General features: G+C 50.0%; 1 pseudogene; it reads right to left on the bottom strand.

Moving 5' to 3' along the window:
- LOC141937772 (uncharacterized) overlaps window positions 1–18593 on the bottom strand; it is a 29108-nt pseudogene extending 10515 nt beyond the window's left edge.
- Between the last annotated feature and the right edge of the window lie 445 nt (window positions 18594–19038).

The raw sequence follows: 19038 nt of genomic DNA, 5'->3' as shown, positions 1-19038 counted from the left end.
AGGAGGTCTGGGCACAAAATAGCTTACCAGCAAGTGACTTAAAACAGCCCAGAAGACACCCCTGTTTGACTGCTCAGAAATATTTCAGAGGAGTCTTTAAAATTCTTTTTCTTTTGTCAACAATCCTGCCATGTCCCCCTGTCCCCCCCAAACAAAAACCCCATCCTCATGAGGATTCAGTCCTACAAATTCAGTTTGGTCTTTAACGTTAAAGTTATAAGCATCTATCAGTAAAGATCAGAAGAGGACTGTTAAGAGAACTGTGAAGATACTCTGAGGTGAGTCTTAAAAAACCCAGCACAACAGCAGCACAAAAATCTCAACTGAAAGGTGATGCTTCTGCCTGGCTTCCTCTGACAGGTCTCACTCCTAGTCCCAAAGAGAACCCTGCTTGCCTTTCACCTCACCAAATTCAATGTAGAAAACATGTAGGGCATGCTCCACACAGCCTGACATCCAGACATCTCCCATGGCTCTAGCCTTGCAAAAAAGCTACACAAATTCTCCTTTCACAGTCTTTACCTCTTGCTTGGCATTTTCAACTCTGGTTCATTCCTCCTCTTGTTGAGCTTGCATGGTAGCAACTTTCTGCTTCATATCAAACAGCTTCTTCTCGTGCTCCCCTTCTGTCTCCACCTTCTCTCTTTCCCATTGCTCCAGTATCTTCTGCAGCTCTGAATGATGCCCTTCCCACTCGTTTGCCTGAGGAGTGGAGGGAAAGACTTCAAGGTGAAGTCCCAGCCACGCTCCTCAAAACAAACGTGAAGCTTCATCCCTCCCACAATCCCCCACCTCAACAGTGCACAACAATGGCTTTGTGCTCTCCATAAATCACGTCCTGTCAAGGAACTTAAAAGGCGGGTCAGCAGGTACAAGAATCATAGAATCATTTAGGTTGGAAAGACCTTTAAGATCATTTAGTCCAACCATTATGAAAAGGAGATGTTACCTTCCTCTCTCCGATGGCTGCCTGTTTCCTAGCACCTGTCTCCTCAGGATTTCTCTCTATTCTTAGAGTCTATTTTCAAAGCTCACATCCCTTTCCATCAGTGAAAAGATGTAGATGGACTGCAGGGTGAGAAAGAGACTGGTACCCTGATGCCCCAGTCACAAGACAGGCCACGAACGGCGGTACCAGGAACAAGGGGCCTGTTCCACATGTGTCAAGCCCAGAGGTAACACCTCTGACGACGGTGACAGGACAGAAAGAAAGGGAGAAAGTTCCCGTGACTGCAGTTGGCAGCAATGTGAGGAGTCTACTTCATGGCAGACAGGAGTCTGTAAGATCCTACCCCTTTCCTGCCAAGCTTTGGGTGGGGAGCACCCAAACTCCAGCTAAACTCGCCTTAGGCCCACACTGAATCTGTGGCTGCTTTTACTGTCCTGGCAGAGTCCTGGGGGTCTTCACATGCCTTCAGGTACGAGGTTTAGGGTTAGGGCTAGGGGTTAGGGCTAGGGGTTAGGGCTAGGGGTCAGGGTATAGGCATTAGGGGTAGGGGGTAGGGTTAGGAGGTTAGGGGCTGGGCGGCTTGGGGGGATGGGGGGGCTTGAGGGGATGGGGGGCTAGGTGTTGGGGATTAGGGTTAGGGTTAGAGATAGGGGTTATGGGTTGGGGTTAGGAGGTAGGGGGTGGGGGTAAGGGGATAGGGGATAGGCGTGGTGGGTGGGGGTTAGGGGATAGGGGTTGGGGGTTATGGGTTAGGGATTAGGGTTAGGGGTTTTGGGGGTTAGGGGTTTTGGGGGTTAGGGGTTTTGGGGGTTAGGAGGTAAGGGGCTGAGGGTGGGGGTTAAGGGTAAGGGTTAAGGTTTAGGGGGGTTAGGGGTTGGGGGTTAGGGGTTAGGCGTAGTGGGTGGGGGTTAGGGGTTGGGTTTAGGAGTTGGGGGTTAGGAGTTGGGGATTAGGGTTAGGGTTTGCGGTTAGGGTTAGGGGTTTTGGGCTTGGGGGTTAGGGGTAGGAGGTAAGGGGCTGAGGGCGGGGTTTAAGGGTAGGGGTTAGGGTTTAGGGGGGTTAGGGATTGGGGTTCGGCATGGTGGGTGGAGGTTAGGGGTTAGGGGTGGGGATTAGGGGTGGGGGTTAGGGGTTAGGGTTTACAGGTTAGGGTTAGGTGGTTAGGGGCTGGGTGTAGGGGTTAGTGGTCTGCATTAGGGGTCAGGGTTAGGGGTAGGGGGTTAGTGGCTGGGGGTAGGGGGTCAGGGGGTAGGGATTAGGAGTTGGGGGTTAGGCGTTATGGTAAGGGGATAGGGGATAGGGGTTAGTGTTACAGGTTGGGGGTTACAGGTTAGGGGTTAGGATTATCTGCCTGGTCCAGCAAGGTGTGACCTATGACAGATGGTTTCTCCCACTTCACACACTCAGGCTATTACTCTTCTAAAGCCAGCCTACAAAGCTTGCCTGAAGAATTCAGAAGCATGTTGTTTCCTACCAGGTCTTGCAGGAGCTGGTTTGTTTCCACTTCATGATCAGTTTGCCGCAGTTTGAGGCTATTGTTATACTGCTGTTCTGTCTGCAAGAGCTGTTGTGCCATGTTTTCCCGTTCCTGCCTCATTAGAGATCGCTCTGCTTCCAGCTCACACTGAAGGCACTTCACTTCCCCTGCAAACAGGACAAACGACAAGATTCAGAGTCTAAACAATGGTTCTGACTTCACTGACCTTAAGCCATCTGAACTCCAGTGCAGGAGAGATCTGCCTCCATCTCCTTCACTCCTCAGAAGCACTGCGGACACAGAGCTATTTTTATACCATCTTCCCTAGCAGAGGGATCACCAGAAACAGGAGGCTCTCACCTTGTATCACCTCCTTGGCCTGTGTGACTGTGTGAAGTTGGATTTCAAGCTGACTCCTGGTGATCTCCAGCTGAGATAAGTGCCGCTGAGCTTCAAACAGGCTGGATTCCAGCGTCTCCTTCACTGACCTGTGAGTTGTGAATACAGAGAGAAATGAGTTTGTTGCTCCTGACGCCCACTGAGAGCTATTCCAGTAAGAAGTCATTCAAGATCCCTACCCATCAGTACGGAAAATGGGTTGCAAGGAAACTTGTATACAGAAAGCATATTTCTCCATTTAAAATAGCAATGCAGGCCCCTCCGGGGGAATGCCCAGGCTTTGCTTATGACCTAGCATAACACAGAAATCCCAGCCGAATTTGATCTCAATGGCCAAATCTGAAATTGCTGTTGGCTGACACACAAGTAGCTGTGCCCAAAGTCTGGGCCAACAAGCAAAAGCCCGGTCTCTGCTCACAGCCCTCAGCTCATCAGCGCTTCCAAGCTGCTCTGCAGGGGGACAGAACAAGAGTATTTCCCTGGATGACTCGTGACTTTTTGAATGCTGTTCACAGTGTAGCTATAGCTAAGTAACTTTCCAGACTCCTTGTATTTAAAAGGGACTCAAGAAATACATCAGATGATATAGTAAGATCTCCCGCTTGGAGCAGCATTCGTAAGAAATCTGAACTAGATTTTATCTGAACAAGAACCACCTGAAAGGAGAGACGGGCAGCCTTCAGTTTCAACTGTTGAAAGTTCAAGAGAAAAACTTGCTGCTTCTCTCTAAGTGTTGCTATTTAAGTAGGCAGTAGCCCAAGTGACTTGTTGCTCTTTAAAATGGAAGCTGTAGTACTGCAGAGCCAAATTCTTACAACCACAGACTTCAACCAACTGCTGCGTATGACACGCAGGGTTCTGGAACCAGGAGCTGAAGTGACCTCCCTGCTCTAACACAGCGCCCTGTGTGCCAGGTTCCTACAACACACAGCACTGCCTCACTAGTACGGGGATGCCATAAAAACCACAGCAGTAGAATTTCACTACTTGGATGGACAATGGAGGGTGTATCTTCAAGAAGGAGAACAAGCACATATTTCTGATTGTGCCAACCTCTGGCAGTCCAAAGTAAATATGCTCCATTTTAGGATAAATAGAATCAGTCTCTAAAACAGAACAGAAAAGATAGAGGCCAAAACTGTGACAACAAAAGGCTCTTGAGAATAACATCTGGCAAGAACAGTTGCTGAATTTTTATCTATTGTCAAAGTTCTTCATAACTAATTTATCTTTTTAAAAAAATAATGTATCCCTTTTCAAAAAAGTTTTTAAAAAGGAGCTGAACATTTAATAGTTTAGTAACAGCCCAATAATTGACCAAACATAACTCAGCTGGATCAAATAAGAGAAGCTGGAGCTCAGAAGCAGCAGCAGCTCTCAAGAAACACACTGAGTCAAAAGGGGTGTTTATCAGCCATCCTAATGACGTACTTTGGAGTAATACTGTGTAAAAGTCAAGAAACATGAGAAACAATGTCTAAACCATCATTTGTACAGCTCTGCAAGTTCAGGAGTCTTCTAAAAAACACCTACAAGGAGGACAAACTCTTTTTTTTTTTTTTTTCTGAGCAGAACTTGTCACATATGATCTTAGAAAGGCAGAAGGACAGAATCTTGCTCCTTCCCTGTGTAACTTCTCCACGACATCTGTCTCTAAACAGCAGGTGGTAAGGAGTACAGGACGCAGACATCAGTGATGGGCAAGAATCCTCAAAGACGTGAGGGTTCAAAAGAGGTTTCCCAGCTGCTGGTGTAACCAGCTGTGGGTCCTGCACCACAGGTAGCAAGAGTTAGCTTCCAACCAGAAGGCCCTCGAGATCTGCAGCACCAGCCTCTGGCTCCACCCTAGATGGCAGTGTCCTACTCACAACGCCTGCATGGAACAGCCATCAACAGTCCAACTACTTGATAAGGAAAGATCTATGTTCAAATGCATAGAACAAGAAACCAAAACCAGAGAGAAACTTCAGTTTCAGTAAACGTCTGCAGGGTTTAATTATTACTCAATTCAGAGCCAAGCTGCCTTGCTTTGGATTTCACACAGGAAGGGGGCATAAACATGAGCCCAAGGCCCAGGAGATGTTTGCTAGTTTTAGCTGTCAGGAAAACAACATAAAAATCATAGTATACTTTTTTTTCATTTTGCTCAAGATTCTTTCATTTTCTGCCCGTGGAAGGTGAAAACATTTGAAAAGCACACAGGATGCAGTAAATCCTCATGTAATGATTACCACCTTTATAATTACAGCCATTATATAATGTCCTGCCTAGGGTTTCCTCCCCGCCTTTACCTGGCCTCTGCCAGCTACTCTGAAAGGCCTTGTCTGCCCCGCTGCAGGGCTGCCAGTCGCACCTCTAGGGCAGCCTTCTCATGCTCCAGGAACTCCTTCTCTTTGGACACCGTGGCCAGTGCATGCCCCTGGCGAGAGGACTCCTGGTGCAGCTGCTCAGACCACTGCGAGCTGACTCTTGCTGGCGGTAAACCTGAAAGCAGGACAAAAGACAGTTAGAGCCCCTTCTCTGGAGTTCTGTGCAGAGCCAGCCAGTGCCACTTCTGCATCAGCTGGAGAAAGAGCTCCTGTACTGCGGGCTGAAAGTTTAAGAGCATCTGCTCTATACCACGCTAATACCCTGGGCTGCCAAAAGGCACTGGGACTGTTAACTTGAAAGTGATGAGTAAGGCCACTCTGGGCTGCCTGGGACCACACAGCTCCTTCGCAGCAAACATAAATACACCAGACTACGTGTTTGCATGCAAAAATACGGCATCTTCCAGAACTGCCACCCTGCAAACTGGAATTCTATCAGAATCTGTCCCAGTGCTGGAAATTTTCAGAAAAGTTTGAGCAAAAGCAACTTTGCTCGCTGAAGAAAGTGAAAATACACATGGTTTCTCCTTCTGGAAAAAAAAGAAAAAGATCAAAGTGCATTGGCTGCAATGAGGTGATGCTGGGCAGGGAAACAGCCCTTGGGGTGATTTATGAAAGTCTGGCTGATGCGGCCAAAGAGATGGTAGACTCTATTCGTACAGCAGTTCATGTCAACAACACTGTTTTCTTGTTTCACACAAAGAAGTTGTCTAATATACCTTGCTGGTATTCAAACTTGAAGATTAACCATGATTTTTTAGCTTTTTTCTTCAATATAACCCTCTGATGGGTATTTGCCAAACATACTGTGGACTCCAAGACTGACTATCTACAGAGAACAGACCATCAGAAACAAACAATTCTCTCAAAGTTATCCCATAATATCCAAGGTTGTACATTATGAAACTGACATTTAAATGATGACAAACTCCCTGGTCTCCTTCAGTGACATGATTCTCCCAAGCTCTTTTTCCAGGGTATCAAAATCACTTAGTCCAGAGTGAAGAGTCTTGTGTGATCATCTATTTCTCATCTTCCTCAAAGCCTGAAGAGGCTCTAACAGCTCACAGAATCAGAACCATTTAGGTTGGAAAAGACCTCTAAGATCATCAAGTCCAACTGTTAACCCAACACTGACAAGCCCACCACTAAGCCATGTCCCTAAGCACCATATCTACATGGTTTTTAAATACCTCCAGGGATGGTGACTCAACCGCTTCCCTGGGCAGCCTGTTCCAAGGCTTGACAACCCCTTCCATGAAGAAATTTTTCCTAATATCCAACCTAAACCTCCCCTGGTGCAACTTGAGTCCTTTTCCTCTCGTCCTATCGTTTGTTACTTGGGAAAAGAGACTGACACCCACCTCACTACAACCTCTCGGGTAGTTGTAGAGAGCAATGAGGTCTCCCCTCAGCCTCCTCTTCTCCAGACTAAACCGCCCCAGTTCCCTCAGCTGCTCCTCATAAGACTTGTGCTCTAAACCCTCCACCAGCTTCGTTGCCCTTCTCTGGACATGCTCCAGCATCTCAAACTCTTTCTTGTAGTGAGGGGCCCAAACAGAACACAGTATTCAAGGTGTGGCCTCACCAGTGCTGAGCACAGGGGGCCAATCCCTGCCCTAGTCCTGCTGGCCACACTAGTTCTGACACAAGCCAGGATGCCATTGGCCTTCTTGGCCACCTGGGCACACTGCCAGCTCATAATCAGCCAGCTGCTGACCAGCACCCCCAGGTCCTTCTTCCCCAGCCATATTTCCAGTCACAAAGTTGCATGTATGTCATAAAATACAATTTCAACAATTTCAAGATCTCATTCCCGTTCTTAGCAGTACAAGACAGCAGACATTGACTTGCAGCTTTGACCCGCTCTCCAGGCTCGAACAAATGGAGTTTTGAAAGTTGCAGACTTCACAACAAAAAGCATAAATAGAAACATGCAACCCTGTGGTTTTTTGACTCAGAAAAAGGGTGAAGAGCTACGCTGTTTGCTTCTTTTGCCACATGGGGGAGTAGCAGCCTCACTCAGATTCATGGGCAAGACAAATCATCTCTCTGCAGCTTATCAAAAGCCAAAAAAGAGGCCACCACAGACAGGTGGATTGAAGTCATCTGTAGCAGCAGAGGACAACTGAGAGAATTGCAGAACAGCTCTGCCAGCCATCAACACATTTTCAAAAGGCAGTAAACAAAGCTTCTGACCTCCAGCACTACTAAGTGTCTCCTTGACAAAACCACCGCAGAATCCAACAGACTGAGCTTCACTGAGCCGAGCAGCCAAAAGCCCACCCGGAAAGCACCAGGTGTTTTGTCTCACCTGACTGAGCTGCTCTTGGGTTTCTGCCTTCTCCTCCGCCAGTATCCTCAGCTCTACCTGCAGCCCCTCCCGTTGCTGCTCCACTTTCTTCAGCAGCTGCTCCAGGTGGGCTTTCTCTGCACTGAGCTCTTCATTTGTTCTTTCACACAAGCTCAGCTTCTCCTGGTCAGAGTTCCTTACTCTCTCCATCTCAGCCACTTTACCCGACAGAACTTCATTCTCTTGCTCCAGCTGCAGTCACAGAAGCACAGAGGAAATGAAATACAGTAAGGTTTACCATGGAGAAGGTTTGGCTTCGACAGAAAAAGAAACATTTCGATATTCAGGCAGTCATACGTCTGAAGGCAAGAAGTCTGAAAAGCGGCAGCGGCTGCAGACGAACACTTGCCAAGATCTTTGGCAACTGCTCACCTGTGACAAGTTTGTTCAGTCGCACTTTATCCAGTGCAAGAACTTCACTGACACTGCTCATCTTCGTTGCTGCAATGTGTAGAACAGCTACTTCAGCACTCGGCTTCTTCTGAGCCCCTCTCAACTCTGCCACTGACTGCTCTCCCTGAAGAGACAAAAGAACAACATGAAAGCAAAGACAAGAAAATCCCTGACTTGAAGCAGCGACTCCAGATCCCCTTTGGTGTCTCTGACACACCCCCAGTCCAGCGCTCCCAATAAGCACGTGGGGACTAACTGCACCAAGGAGCCTGTGTGGTCTGATCACCCTTTTCCAAGAAGGAGAACAACACTATCACTGTCTTCTACTGACAGAAACGGCACCTGTGCTGGTCTTGCTACCACAACTCCCTCTCCCACGAGTGCTGCCTAGGAATAAGGTGATCATACCTTCTCCAGGGCCATGGTAAGCTCATGTTTCTCTTGCTTCAGCAGATCCCTCTGAAGGTGCGATTCCTCCAGTGTCTCTCTTGCAACTACCAGCTCACTCTCTAATAATGTTTTTCTTCAAGTGCAGCTAAGTCCTTCAGCCTATGAGAAGGGGAAAGACAAACAAGTTTTTAATGTAAAAACAGTCTCATTTCAAAAACCAAGATTACATACTATTTCCAAGATATGGCAGTTTGAATGATTTGCAACAGCTTTCTATTTACCCCTAAAGAACGCTGTAATTTCCTGCCTAGCGCTGCATCAGTCTTTGTCATTGACCCAAGTGAAACATTCATCATTGAGAAAGTAAAACAAGCTTCCAGAAATCACAGGTTTCCAAAAAGTTCAGGTGCTCTCAACAGCTCCCTGCCTGTTAGCTCTCTCTCCTCTTTTGGTACATTAGATACCAGACTTTCCAAAGTTCTTCTTTGCATAAGACGGACTTTTAAAGTCCAGATTAACATTCTCTCCATTATTCTTGCCTGCGGCAACAAAACGATGAAAGAGCCTGCAATCTATTTGGGGAGATCTGTACGAATTTCCAATCCAATAACCATAAGATGACAGGATGATTCAGGCTGGCAGGGACCCCAGGAGGCCTTTAGGTCAAAGGACCTGGGGTCAGCTATGAGATCAGTCCAGGTTGCTCAAGGCTCGATCCACCTGGGGCTTCCAAATTCCCAGGGATGGAATCTGCACAAGCTTTCTGAGCAACCTGTTCTGCTGCAGGATTGCCTTCATGGTTCCATTTTTTGTTCTCTTTAAATCCAGCCGGAACCTCTCTTGTTTCACCTTAGGCCTGTCATCAACTACTCCGGTCAGCTTTGGAATGATTTTTTTCAAGGGCCATAAAGAAAGCGCAAGGAGGCACCTCTGCTGTGTGTCAGCAGGGAGTCAGACCTGCCCACGTGCTCCCTTCACCATTCTGTGCTACACATGCTGAGCAGACAAAATCCATTCTTTTAGGGGGGCCTCCCACCATCCGACAGCACCCACCCCTGCCCAGAGGAAGCTTTAATGCTTACAGGAGCTCCTGGTCACGACATGCTCTCTCCATCCTCTGCTGCTGCTCCACCCTCTCCCCCTGGGCTGCATCTTCCCTCAGCTGCAGCTCAGTGCTACTCTGACACAGACACGAGGCTTCTTGCTCTGTCTCTTCAAGCTGTTGCTGTAGCTCTGCCCTGATTTTCTCGAGGTTTGCACAGTCAGTGCAGAGACAAGGCTCAGTCAGAAGAAAGAACAGGCCTGAAGAGTCACGGATCCCACTTCAGTCACTCCAGACTGGCGCTGTGGGCAGCACAGTAAGGAAGAACTTGCCCTTCCCCTCACAAGGTCACTGGAGAGGGACAGAGGAAGGCAGGCAGGCTTTTGCCTTCGTTCACCGAGAAGCCATGGCTAGCAAAGGGCCCCCAAAGAACAGAATTCAGAGAAGCAGAACGTCGAGAGGGAGGCGTCTTGTATTCCAACATCGCTCTGAGTCTCCAAGACAGCCTTAGGATTCACAGTAGAGCAGGAAAAGCAGTGACAGGAGGATGCTGAAGTGCCAAACAGGGGCATACACAGGGAGGGCAGGCGAATTCTTTGCCCATAACACCTCTGAACTGCCAGAACTGGAAGCAGACTGCCTCCAGAATGCAGGAGGAGGAGGGAACACTCACCTTCTGAGTGCTTCTACCAGAGACTGCAGGTGCTGCTGGTGGCTGCTGGCCATCTGGCATTCCTGCTCCAGTTGCTCGAGGCTTTGCTGCAGCTTCCTGCACTTCTCTTCCTGCTGCCTGTGCTGGTGCAGCAGGAAACTGATAGAGTCCTGCCTGGCAGAGAGCTCTTCTTCTAGGGCCTGCAAGGAATGGGCAGGGAAAAGCACAAACAAGCAATAAGGAGCAGGGAAGATGGCTCCTGATAGCTGTGAGAGAAGCAAGCAGCAAGACAGCTGACCTGAAGGCAAAAGTTGTGATGAGGGGGTGGAGATCAAAGAGAGAAAAGCAGCAGAACACAGAGCTGGTGAGACTGGTGAGGCGATATAGTACCAAGAGTAGGATGGCTAGAAAGAAACTGGCTAAGTGAATGGAAAGGATTCAAGATAAGCAAGGCATTAGCAGCTGAGCCTGTGGCCAGTGGTGAAGACAAGGAGAAATTCTCACCTGTGCTGCTCCTCTCCTCCTTGAACCAATACAAAGGCACGCTCTGTATCAACAGAACTCAGACAAGAGAGGATGTTGCCAGACTCTGCCTGCTGGGAGCTGTCAGTGACCACGCTGTCACATTCATCTAACACCACCTGAAAGCCCATATCAAGCTGTTACTCTCTGCTCATTCTACTTGATTTTCTTTGTCTATTTCTCCTTTTCCCCCACTTCACCCTAGAAAACCATTAAAAACTCAATTCTTTCATTTCTTCAGTCAACAAAGAAGTTTTGTCCCTGCAGTCACAAGTGCTCCAGGGGTTTCTGAACACAGCTACTACAAACAAGAAGAAACAACTGTGAAGTGGCTGGAGGCTGCCTGAATGCTCAGTTTCTTGAAGCTCTCATGAATGATTTTAGTCTCCTTCAGCTTCTTAGAGCCACAGAGACGAGGAGCACTGTCAACACTGGGTCAACACTGGAAATAGCAATGAAAGGAAATATTAATGCTACCCAGGGAAGAAGGAAGCTGATGAATACTGGAAAACAGCAATGAAAAAGCTAATGTTTATTCTGAGCAGTAGCACAAGAAGATAAAAATGACTACATAAGGGGAAAGAACTGACTTTGTGAGAAGCTGTGTAAAAGATCTGATGATTAAACCCCCCTCCCTAGAGTGAGGTTTAGGACTAAGCTAAAGTTGGCCCTAAACAGTTAGATCAGTTGCAATTCTGGGGAAATAATAATGGTCAGTGAATGCAGAGTGAAAGGAGCAGAGTTGGCATGTGCACTGATTCAGTCAGTGACCTTTTATAAAAATCTAAAGAACAACAGAGTCATTGCTCAAGGAGGTGGGAGAAGCCTCCAGGCAACACTAGAACACAAATGTCAAGTAGCCAACTCAGAAAGCATAGTCAAATAGAGACCTTACGGGAAAGGCAAAGGTACTGAAACTTCTAGTGACTTAGCTCAAGTGTCACAGGACAGCCAACTCAGAAGTTATAACAGGTTTTATGTCAGAAAAGTGGTATAATAATTAAACAGCCAGTAGCAGTTAACACAGACAGTATAAAACACATATATCTATTCCCTGGGCTAGTTGTTTGCCTTCCTCAAGTACTTTTAAATCAAACTACAGGGATGTGGTCCCAACTCTGTACTCACCTCTGTTATATCTTTTATCAGCTTTTGGAGGGAAAGATTCTCTTCTTTGACACTTTTAGTCAATGAAGCTTCATATTCTTTCTCTAACAGACTTGATTCCTGAGAATAGAATAAGCAAAGGGTGGGCAGGGAAGAGCTGCTCCCCTCTGCAGTGTTCCCAGCCTCAGCAGCATCGTCGTGCTGATAAGCCTCAGCCCTAGTGATTCCAGTATATTCCTTCCCACATCTGTTGAATTCCTTCTTTGCTAAAACTAAGAAGAGAAAGACCAACAGCTGATTTTCACAGGCTGCTATGAAGCTGTTAATTCCAAGGAACTTTGATCCCTGGAGATTTAGTCACAGGCAGAATAGCACTGGTGCAACCCCTGGAACTGTCTGCAGTTCCCCGCCACTGCCTGCACCTGGCACCTGGGCTGACTCACACATGCCTGATGCTCCCACACATCAGCGTCCTCACCACTCTTTCTCTTGAGGAAACCACACCCCTTCGTGCTAAAGCTGGAGAACAGCCATTGGGCCATCTCCCAAATAAAGGTAAAACATACTAGAATCTCCACAGTGGCGTTAAGTGTTTTCACAGTCTTCTCCTTCTCCTTGTTCTGCTTCTGAGACTGTACGAGCAAGGCTGAGAGCTCCGTCACCCTGAGAAGAGAAGGTCCACGTGCCATTCCAAAAGCATTGCACACCATCACCCGCTGAAGAGCTAAGCAGCTCCCAGAAGCACAGCAGAGAAAGCTCAGCCCATAAAATACAGCAAAGGCAGCGTTCGTCTCTACAGGTTAATATGCCTGATGTTGCAAAATGGCCCTTCCTGCCCCAAAGGACTTCTGCACTCAGTCTTGTAAGGAACTGTCAGTACAGAGGGGCTTAGGATGGCCCTGGGCAAATTCCTCCCAACTCCTTTGCACAGCCCTGGGTAGCAAAAGGGCTGTACAAGAGACACAGCTCTCTTTATGCTGGTCTCAACTTCTCACCAAGAACCAGGTAACAGCAAAAACACTGTAATACACTGTGATCTCTTTTCCAGTCTTGTCTTACAAAAGCTTCTGTCGGTCAGACGTGTTTTTCTATCCGTGCTGTTGACAGGGACAGAAACAAGGCTGTGCAGAATGGGTGTGTTTTAAACGTGAACACAGCCCATCTACGAATCCAAGAAGCAGCCACAAAAGGTAATGTTGGTAAAAGCAAAGTTTAAAACACACTTACCTGTCCTGAAGCTCCTTCTTCTCCAGGTCCCCCTTGACTTGTAAGTGCATCACTTCCCAAGTCTTCTGGCTTGTTTCCTGTCCCGCTTGCTGCTGTGCCTGATCCTTTAGGACAGGTCTGCCCAGACTGACGGGCTCCCAGAGCTGCACACCAGAGTTCAGGCGGGAGCAGTTTACAAGTACAGATCCAGAAAGCCTCATCGACTCTGCCTTCAGCTCGGACAAATCTCTGCAGAAGGATCAAGAAAGAGATCATACTCACACCACCATCTTTATCAGCTGACTCACTTCTGAAGCACGTTAACTGTGCAGCAGTAAAAGCTGGCAGGAAAGATGACATCTTTGCTGGGGACAAATCATTCATCTGACACTTTGGGATCAGGACACATCTTGATAGTTGAGCCATGGGTCTATTTGACAGTTTGAGGAGTGAGGCTATTTTCTCCTCAGAGATAAGAAGTATGGAACAGCCAAAAGGCTTCAAGAATGAACTAGTAGGTCAGGGCATACCCTGCACATTAAGGAAAGCTTACAGCCAAGTAAGGTAAATGGCTGACAGTAACTCACAGTTTGAAACTGCATGCAGTTTCAACAGAAGAATGTACTATTATGGCTACGCTGGTTTTGTTTGCATAGAAGGCAGCTGTGAGAAAGGAACCTCAGAGAGACCAAGAACAAGAAAACAGTCATCAAAAGAAGGTATCAAACTAAGCAAAATACATTGGATAAATGCAGTAACAGGGTCAAGAAGCTATTCTTCCTATCAACAATGTTGCTACAGGAATAAACAGATACAAACTGACCAGAATAAATGTAAGCTGGAAATGAGAAGGAAAAAAAAGATAATATTCATGAATGACCTTTCCCTCAGGGGCAGTGAGAAAAGAAAGCCAGTGAGATTTAAGGCAGATGTTAATCACTCTGTGAAAGGGACCGCTCTACGTGCTGCACGCACAGCTTTGGTGAGTCTCTTCCAAGGTGTCCGCATGTGCCCCTGTCTGTGTTAATACGCCCAAACATCAACAGAGTCAGTTCATCTCTTCAGGGCCTCCACACTGCTTATAGCCTGAGCCCTGCGGTGTCCTCTGAAAACCAGCTCAAAAAATATTATTCTGAAAATAGCCAAAAGCATGCTTAATGGCATTGCTTCAGACTGCCAAAGGAGAAATCCTACCTTTAGCTGCAGCTAAAGTAACACCAAGGCTCAAAAAGCAGCTGTGAAGGGAAGCTACATTTTTTCTGCAAGAGGTCCAGCCTGAACTTCTACTCACCGGTCAGTGGCAGTCTTCATGTCCAGGAAATGACGGCGGAAGGTTACCACCTGGTGCCACAGGCTGAGCAGATGGTTACGTTCACCCCTTAAGTAGCTGTCAGAAAGCTAAACAGGCAAAGACAACAAGAAATGCCAATTCAGCCTCTGCTGTCACTGTACAAGTCTTTCAGATAGGAGAGAGCACAACCATCATCACCAGGTCTCCTTTAATAACAATTCCAACAGGGGCATCAAGGGCTGAAGAGGTACCACAGAAGCATCCTCAGTGGGCCTGCCACCTGACTTCAGAGAAGGGAACATCCACACTTCTCCTGCAGGAGTGGGGATCAGCAAAGCAAACTGACCACGATTCATCATCTCGCCTCGCAGAGGTGTCGAACAGTCTTGGTGGAAGAAGACAAAAACAAGCCCCTCCAAGACCAGTGTCAGATTTGCTTACAACAGGCTACTGGTAAGGGAGGCCTGTCCTCTTCTGCTGTTGGCTACTCTGAGTCTGAAAACACACAGACCTCTCTGCTCTGCACTGCTGTAGATGGCGATTTAGGAACCCTTGAAACAACGACCGTTCATGTGGGACTGCCCTACAGCATCCAGCAACAGCAAGCGTTTGCCTTTAAGACCGAGCAGTGTGGTCACAGCAGGGGAGTATTTCCCATCCACACAGTCTGCTGACACTCCTCCATCTCACGCCCCTGCCTCCTGCCAGTCAGCACCAACACAGCCTCAACGGAGCCACAACTTTCACACAGCAAGTCGCCTGTGCCAGAAATAAAATGCATTCTCATTCCCCTCTGGCATCACGTCTGACATTCCCACAGCCTTATCCCTACCTCACGTTCACTGCACCATTCGCTCTCCTTCAATTCCAGCTCCTCCCGGGCTCCCATCCAATCTGCCGTCAGTTTCTCAACATCTTTTTTAAGGGCTGAATTAACCTCACTGGCTTTATCGAGGTGCTCCCGCAGGAGAGTGTTCACGTCTGCCAGATGCTCACACCTTGGAAAGGGAGAAACAGCAATGAGGTCACAGAACAACTGCTGTCCACAGGCAGCACCCCCGTGACTTTCCAACTCCTTCAACACTGACTGTTGTCAAACTGAGAGGCAGTAAAAGTGCCTTCTAGGATTAACTAAGATCTCTCTGTGATGGCACACTCATTTGCTTCTCCTTGCTCTGAGCCTTCAATTTCCATCTACAGTTTCGTTCCCCCTTCCTTTGATGATGCCCACAGCTAATGTCTTGCCTTCCCTTCGTGCTCTCTGATCACTGGGTGCACCACCTTTCTCCATCCTTGTCCTGACCACCTCTCTTCCTCCACTCTCCTCAGTTTCTATGTCCTCTTCCCTTGCAATGATTGTACCCACCACTGCCCTCACCTTCTCCTTAAGCCTCTCCCTGTCTTTACGATAGACTGGGTAAGACCTGTAGCAAAGACCCCACCTTGCTGACCCAGTAAAGTGCACACCACAAAGACAGCACCATATACGTAGGGGAAACAGCTTTATATGAAACTTTCCACTGAAAATTGAAGAGCCAGGCACTGCAGGCTTATGACTTTGGGGCCACAGACTGACATCCCACCCAGGAAACGTTTCAAGAACAAAATTTAAAGAACTGCTACCCTGTGAACAAGCACAAAACTCAGTTTCTGGATCAAAACATGAGTCGTGTTTCTCCCACCTTAGTTTGCAACATACGTAACACAGCACACACAGTTCATCTCCTGGACAGAGGTAAAAAGAAAAGCAAAGAAAGAAATGTGGCAGAAGATGCCTGTGGTGCAAGTGCTCTACTGGGGACTCTGTTATAAGCACGGGGTGTGCTATTCGGGGAGAATCAAACAGGAAAACTCATGCGCCACAAAATGTTCAGCATGTCAGGGCTTGATTCTCAACCTAAAATGGGGCTCTGCTGAGTAGCTCACCTACTGAATCATAGAATAATTTAGGCTGGAAAAGGACATTTGGAGGTCACCCAGAGCAACCCCCTGCTTAAAACAGAGCAATTCAGCACCCAACACTACTACTGCACCACAGAACAGTCTGTGGACCTTTCTCCTTTCTAAACAACTTGCCCAACTGCTTCCCTTGGGGAGACCAGGTAGAACCCAACAGGTTTTCCCTCACTTCCATAAGCATCCAGAATACCAAATGTAAGGTAACACTTCTTCCCTTTACCTTTGATGCTCCTCTTCCAGCTGAAGCAGTGCTTTCTCCAGGCTGTGGTCTTCTGTGGCTTCCCCCCTGCCTGGAAGGGATCCCTTAAGAAGAAAGGAAATGTTTAGTCAAATTCTTGTGTTCCCTTCACTACTGTTAGCATCCACCGCTTTCCCCTCCGTTTCTTTGGCACCTCAGGAGCTCGTGGCTTCCTGACCATGGAGGGGAAGGCAGGGGAAGGGTGTTACTCAGTGGGAGTGGCTCTTCTCAGCCTCCCACTGTCACACTCTCACAGCTGGGTACCCTTAGCTCATCACTGTGAGTGCTCACTTAGACTTGAAGCCTGGGAATACTCTCCTATCCTTTGTCTCCTAGGTTTACTTTAGCTGTCAAGCAGAAAGAAAAGCAGAGGGCCGGCTCTGTGTGTTGAACGCCACCATTCTTGCCTTCCAAAATGCTGTGTTTCAGCCCACTCTTTTTCAGAGACAGCCATATAATGTAACAGGCAGTACAGCCTTCTCCTGAGACCTAGGACAAATGTCACTCTGGCAGTAAAGCACTCTTCCACAAAATTGAAATCCTTCTTCAACGGCTTTTCTGGACTGGCATTTCTGAGACTACTGGCTGCTCTAAGAATGGCAATGGGACAAAACACTGACGGGCAAACTTACAGCGCTTCTCTAAATCCCCAGGTAGGGAAACTTTGGTTTCCTCTGTCACTGTTTTCAGGAGCTTTTTGTCTGTGTGCACAAATGCTACGCACACTATCTGTAGTCAGCAACCTCCACACTCACCCCTCCTGCTCCCAGCTGCTGCTCCAGCTCTTGACACCGAGTCTGGTACTGCAGCACCTGGGTGGATAAAGAGAACAAAGACGAGCGAATGCAGCTTGTAACAGACTTGGCTTCTCCCACACCAGCTTTTCTCTGAGTCTTCACAGCCCAAGCACAGCACATTCCCCAGTGCTGCCGATACGGCCAACAAGAAGCTGTTATGACACAGGGAAGCTTCACCTTACCTATTATTAAAGAACTTGAGACAGGGTTTCTTTTACACATAGCGCTCCCTGCTCAGCTCTGGCAGCGATGGCAGCAGAATGAGCAGACAGGCCCAGACAGCCGTGCCCGGCCCACGGCCACTATGGACCCCAAAACTCTATTTCCAGCGGACTGGAAGTCCAGCGGGCCCTCGAAGTTGGAGAAACGAGTTTTCAAAACTGCTTTTCACTATTTAGCAAGTACAGTTAGTTCCAACCCCAGTCCCGCTCAGCCGCTGCAGATTCCTGCTCGCCTGCAGCAGACACGCACGGGCAGCAGAAGCAGGATGACCTGGCAGCAGTGCTGGGCGCACCGTCGGGCTCCGGGCTGGGCCGGGCCTGCCCCGCCCCTGTGCCCAGCTCGGGCACCCTCCTCCTGCCAGCATTCCTGGGCCCAGGCGAACCAGGCCCGGGCTGCCCGCCCCTGCCCGGGGCCGCCCCAAGCCGCCCCCGCCGGCTCGGCTCCTGCCTCCAGGCCGGCCCCTGCTCCCGCGGACGCACAACGGCGTTCGCCAGCCAGGCCCCACTCCTGCAGCGCGGCGGAGCCCTCACGGGAGGCTTGGGGGGGCCGCGGCAGAGCCCAGCACGCCAGGCCGGGCCGGGCGGCTCCCAGTGCCTCCCCCAAGCTCTGGGCTCGGTGTCCTCCCGCCCCTGGCAGCGCCCGCTGGGGCCGCGCGGTCGCCCCCCCCTTATCGATGGCCACCGCCGAGGCCCTGCTCAGCGCGGCCCGGACCCCCCGCCCCGGGCCGGTCCCCCCGGGCTGGCGGCCCTGCTCTCCCCTTCGCCCGCAGCTGCCGCCCCAGGCCCGTCGGCCACTGCTGCGCCTCCTGCGAGCTCTGCAGCCGACGCCGCCTCCCCGGGCCCCGCTGCCAGGGCCCCACTCGCCAGCTGGGCCCTCCGCCTGCCAGGCCCTGGGGCCGCGGCGGGGGGGGAGGGGGGCAGAATCTGCCATCGGGGCGCTCGCCGGAACGTCCCGGCCCCCGGTGCCCCCCAGGAAGGGTGGGGGAGGGGAAGAGAGGAGGGGAAAGGGGAAGAGGGGAGGGAGGACCCCAACCCCTCCCAGAGCCGCCGGGTTCACACCCCCCGGGCGGGGTGAGGCCACGACGCGGACGTGACGCCACCCCCGAGGTCCCCCCCACCCCAGGTCCCCCCCTACCCGCCTTCCCGCCTCACCTGAGCCCGCAGGGCCCGGAGGAGCGGCCACTGCCACGGGGCCGCCACCACCGTCATGGTGGCCCTGAGGGGAGCGGGGTCCGCCATGGCGAGTGTGGGCATTGCCAGGGTGGGGGCGGGGCCAGTGGGGCGTATGCGCAGGACACGGAGGAGGGGTGCGGAGTGACGCCGCAGCCACCATGGGGAGTGTGGGCATTGCCACTGAGGGGGCGGGGCCAGTGGGCCGTATGCGCAGGACACAGAGGAGGGGCGCGGAGCGACGCCGCGGCCGCCATGTCGGGTGAGGGCAGCCCACTCGGGGGCGGGGCCGGCGCGGCGTGAGGGCCGCAGGGCGGGAAGGCGCTTTCCTCCCCTCAGCCGCTGCCGCTGCCACCGCTATTTTGGAGGCGGCACTGGTTGGGGTGGGCGCCGCTGCCTCCTCTTCCTCCTCCTCTTCCTCCTACTCTCCCCGCCAGCCCCTGAGGTAGGCAGGGCTCCCCGCTGGGTGCCCCCTCCCCACGGCACCCCCCGCGCTGGGGACG

The sequence above is a fragment of the Strix uralensis genome, chromosome Z (assembly GCF_047716275.1).
Source record: "Strix uralensis isolate ZFMK-TIS-50842 chromosome Z, bStrUra1, whole genome shotgun sequence".
NCBI lineage: Eukaryota > Metazoa > Chordata > Aves > Strigiformes > Strigidae > Strix > Strix uralensis.
Note: the sequence above shows the minus strand (reverse complement) of the source record. Positions and strands in the feature narration are given on the sequence as shown.